Source organism: Schistocerca serialis, unplaced genomic scaffold (genome assembly GCF_023864345.2).
Source record: "Schistocerca serialis cubense isolate TAMUIC-IGC-003099 unplaced genomic scaffold, iqSchSeri2.2 HiC_scaffold_513, whole genome shotgun sequence".
Classification (NCBI taxonomy): domain Eukaryota; kingdom Metazoa; phylum Arthropoda; class Insecta; order Orthoptera; family Acrididae; genus Schistocerca; species Schistocerca serialis.
Genome location: NW_026048095.1, coordinates 55,001 through 60,000, shown reverse-complemented (window position 1 = coordinate 60,000; position 5,000 = coordinate 55,001). Strand labels below are relative to the sequence as shown.

General features: G+C 51.7%; 1 non-coding gene across 1 annotated transcript in view; it reads left to right on the top strand.

Moving 5' to 3' along the window:
• Window positions 1-4,216: 4,216 nt before the first annotated feature.
• LOC126447579 (small subunit ribosomal RNA) overlaps window positions 4,217-5,000 on the top strand; it is a 1,909-nt gene continuing 1,125 nt past the window's right edge. The window contains exon 1 of the ribosomal RNA XR_007583780.1: window positions 4,217-5,000. This exon is cut by the window's right edge and continues 1,125 nt beyond it. This is a non-coding gene — a ribosomal RNA (small subunit ribosomal RNA).

The window sequence follows — 5,000 nt, the reverse complement described above, 5'->3', positions numbered from 1 at the left end:
CCCAATACACCTTTCCCTACAACAATGTGTATCTGAACCTACGCTATATCGTACCTTAACCTAACCTATATCGTACCTTAACCTAACCTATATCGTACCTTAACCTAACCTATATCGTACCTTAACCTAACCTATATCGTACCTTAACCTAACCTATATCGTACCTTAACCTAACCTATATCGTACCTTAACCTAACCTATATCGTACCTTAACCTAACCTATATCGTACCTTAACCTAACCTATATCGTACCTTAACCTAACCTATATCGTACCTTAACCTAACCTATATCGTGCCTTAACCTAACCTATATCGTGCCTTAACCTAACCTATATCGTGCCTTAACCTAACCTATATCGTGCCTTAACCTAACCTATATCGTGCCTTAACCTAACCTATATCGTGCCTTAACCTAACCTAATTTGTGCCTTAACCTAACCTAATTTGTGCCTTAACCTAACCTAATTTGTGCCTTAACCTAACCTAATTTGTGCCTTAACCTAACCTAATTTGTGCCTTAACCTAACCTAATTTGTGCCTTAACCTAACCTAATTTGTGCCTTAACCTAACCTAATTTGTGCCTTAACCTAACCTAATTTGTGCCGTAACCTAACCTAATTTGTGCCGTAACGTAACCCATGTTGTGCCGTAACGTAACCCATGTTGTGCCGTAACGTAACCCATGTTGTGCCGTAACGTAACCCATGTTGTGCCGTAACGTAACCCATGTTGTGCCGTAACGTAACCCATGTTGTGCCGTAACGTAACCCATGTTGTGCCTTAACCTAACCCATGTTGTGCCTTAACCTAACCCATGTTGTGCCTTAACCTAACCCATGTTGTGCCTTAACCTAACCCATGTTGTGCCTTAACCTAACCCACGTTGTGCCTTAACCTAACCTACGTTGTGCCTTAACCTAACCTACGTTGTGCCTTAACCTAACCCATGTTGTGCCTTAACCTAACCCATGTTGTGCCTTAACCTAACCCATGTTGTGCCTTAACCTAACCCATGTTGTGCCTTAACCTAACCCATGTTGTGCCTTAACCTAACCCATGGTGTGCCTTAACCTAACCCATGGTGTGCCTTAACCTAACCCATGTTGTGCCTTAACCTAACCCATGTTGTGCCTTAACCTAACCCACGTTGTGCCTTAACCTAACCCACGTTGTGCCTTAACCTAACCCACGTTGTGCCTTAACCTAACCCACGTTGTGCCTTAACCTAACCCACGTTGTGCCTTAACCTAACCTACGTTGTGCCTTAACCTAACCCAAGTTGTGCCTTAACCTAACCCATGTTGTGCCTTAACCTAACCCATGTTGTGCCTTAACCTAACCCATGGTGTGCCTTAACCTAACCCATGGTGTGCCTTAACCTAACCCATGGTGTGCCTTAACCTAACTCATGGTGTGCCTTAACCTAACCCATGTTGTGCCTTAACCTAACCCATGTTGTGCCTTAACCTAACCCATGTTGTGCCTTAACCTAACCCATGTTGTGCCTTAACCTAACCCATGTTGTGCCTTAACCTAACCCATGTTGTGCCTTAACCTAACCCATGTTGTGCCTTAACCTAACCCATGTTGTGCCTTAACCTAACCCATGTTGTGCCTTAACCTAACCCATGTTGTGCCTTAACCTAACCCATGTTGTGCCTTAACCTAACCCATGTTGTGCCTTAACCTAACCCATGTTGTGCCTTAACCTAACCCATGTTGTGCCTTAACCTAACCCATGTTGTGCCTTAACCTAACCCATGTTGTGCCTTAACCTAACCCATGTTGTGCCTTAACCTAACCCATGTTGTGCCTTAACCTAACCCATGTTGTGCCTTAACCTAACCCATGTTGTGCCTTAACCTAACCCATGTTGTGCCTTAACCTAACCCATGTTGTGCCTTAACCTAACCCATGTTGTGCCTTAACCTAACCCATGTTGTGCCTTAACCTAACCCATGTTGTGCCTTAACCTAACCCATGTTGTGCCTTAACCTAACCCATGTTGTGCCTTAACCTAACCCATGTTGTGCCTTAACCTAACCCATGTTGTGCCTTAACCTAACCCATGTTGTGCCTTAACCTAACCCATGTTGTGCCTTAACCTAACCCATGTTGTGCCTTAACCTAACCCATGTTGTGCCTTAACCTAACCCATGTTGTGCCTTAACCTAACCCATGTTGTGCCTTAACCTAACCCATGTTGTGCCTTAACCTAACCCATGTTGTGCCTTAACCTAACCCATGTTGTGCCTTAACCTAACCCATGTTGTGCCTTAACGTAACCCATGTTGTGCCTTAACGTAACCCATGTTGTGCCTTAACCTAACCTATAATGTGCCTTAACCTAACCTAAAGTGCGCCGTAACCTAAACTATATTGCGCCTTAACCTGACGCACGTTGTCGCTGAACCTGCTCTGTAATTGTTATGCAACCCGTTAAAGTAGTGTAGTGTTGCCTAACCGCAACCCTCGCAATATAGTTCGCTACTCGCACTGCCCGGTCCCCTGTGTATCGCGTCATGTTAAACACCTTGCAGGTGTTGCTGACTTTCCACATGCTCCTGCTATACACTGTAGTGTGGATAGCAGCAGGACGTACATGCCCCCCCCCCTTCCCCCCTGCCTTCGCAAGCTGGTCGGTGAGAAGTTTGCATGTTCAATGCCCTTCGCATGCCGACGTACTCAGCCTACGTTGTGGTACGGCCTGTCACCTGTCCGCCGATGTACGCAAAACCCACAAACTGTACTGCACATTGCTCCGTATGTACTGAATGATACATCGTGGCCCATGTGACCGTATGACGACAGCGCCTAGCAACGGCGGACCATACAGTCCAAATATTGTGCACGCAGCTACGTGTCGTCTCCCTATAAGAGCTGGATTGCAGTGTGGTACGCCATACAGACGTGTGGGAGGAACGGACGCCCTGGATGGCGATCAGCATGAGCAGTCTGTTGATGTAGTGGAGCGTGTATTCGGACGTAGTCGTCTCTTCTCACACACCGTGATAGCATGTTGCACCGCGTTCCACATCTGCGACATGCTGCAGAGGCGGGCTGACAGTCGTTCGCGCAATGGACACCGCATACGTACGGGGTCTACCTTCCACGTGTTCTCTAGGCGTGCACATGTTGTTGCGTCTATGTGGGCAGACGTAGTGTGTTGTGACACCTGACACAGGCATGCAATACTCGTTGCAAATGGCGATGGACGTGTACGTTTGCTGGTGACGTTACGCAAATGAACAACCGGTAACCCGTTGTGGTGCGGTTGTTCTCGCTAGAGGTGAATCAGTGTTGGCGACGATCGGTCGAGCTATTAACCGGTTGTTTCAGGGATACCCACCATGCCCACGAACGTGAAAGGGGACCCACCATGCCCACGAACGTGAAAGGGGATCTGGGTGTGAGGCGATACGCGGCGGTGGCTGGGTGGGACCGTCCCCGGCCGGTGAGGGGGGGCCGCCCGGCGTGCTGGCAGCGCGGTGCGTGGGCGCACGCGCTACAGCCGGCTGGTGGGGGCGGCCGGTGGCAGGCGCGCCGGCCGACGGACGCGGCAGGCGGCGCAGCTGCGCGCCGGCGCCCCCTGCTCGCGGCGCCTTGCGGCCAAAGTAGGTCCTCGCGGGCCCGGTGCGAAGCGCGGTGGCCATCTGCAGTGTGCTGGTCCGATTGAGGACTTTGTGCGCTGAGGATGCGCCGCCGCCCGGCGCTCGGCGCCGCGACGCCGTCTGCTGCTCGGTCGCCCCAGCGGTTCTCGCAGGTGGTTTGTATCGCAGCTGTGCGGACGTGTTGGCGCGTGCGCTGTGCTGGGAGAGTTCGCTTCGGCACCCAAGTAGGGCTTTTGTCCTTCTGTGGCGCTGGCGTTGGAGCTGCCGGTCACCGTAGGTGGCGCGTGTTGTCTCCCGCCGGCAATGCCACGACAGCACGCTCCCGGGCCTCTGTCGGCAGCGGCAAGCTCAGTTGGGAGCACGGGTGGTCGCACCTAAAGCGTCTACTCGCCTAACTCCGGGCGATTGCGCCTCTCTCGAACCCGACCAAGTACTTAGGACGGCGCTGCGCGCCGCCGGGACCTGAGAGGGTTTCGAGGTGTGTTGTGCAGGGGAGCTCAGCCTCCTCCTGTTTGCAGAATAATTGAGCGGACGCTTGCGTGTTCGCGCGGGCCCCCGGGACACACTCCCGGGCGGCCGGCTGCTCAGCTCTAGTTGACGCAGCTCCCTGGTTGATCCTGCCAGTAGTCATATGCTTGTCTCAAAGATTAAGCCATGCATGTCTCAGTACAAGCCGCATTAAGGTGAAACCGCGAATGGCTCATTAAATCAGTTATGGTTCCTTAGATCGTACCCACGTTACTTGGATAACTGTGGTAATTCTAGAGCTAATACATGCAAACAGAGTCCCGACCAGAGATGGAAGGGACGCTTTTATTAGATCAAAACCAATCGGTCGGCTCGTCCGGTCCGTTTGCCTTGGTGACTCTGAATAACTTAGGGCTGATCGCACGGTCCTCGTACCGGCGACGCATCTTTCAAATGTCTGCCTTATCAACTGTCGATGGTAGGTTCTGCGCCTACCATGGTTGTAACGGGTAACGGGGAATCAGGGTTCGATTCCGGAGAGGGAGCCTGAGAAACGGCTACCACATCCAAGGAAGGCAGCAGGCGCGCAAATTACCCACTCCCGGCACGGGGAGGTAGTGACGAAAAATAACGATACGGGACTCATCCGAGGCCCCGTAATCGGAATGAGTACACTTTAAATCCTTTAACGAGTATCTATTGGAGGGCAAGTCTGGTGCCAGCAGCCGCGGTAATTCCAGCTCCAATAGCGTATATTAAAGTTGTTGCGGTTAAAAAGCTCGTAGTTGGATTTGTGTCCCACGCTGTTGGTTCACCGCCCGTCGGTGTTTAACTGGCATGTATCGTGGGACGTCCTGCCGGTGGGGCGAGCCGAAGGCGTGCGACCGCCTCGTGCGTGCTCGTGCGTCCCGAGGCGGACC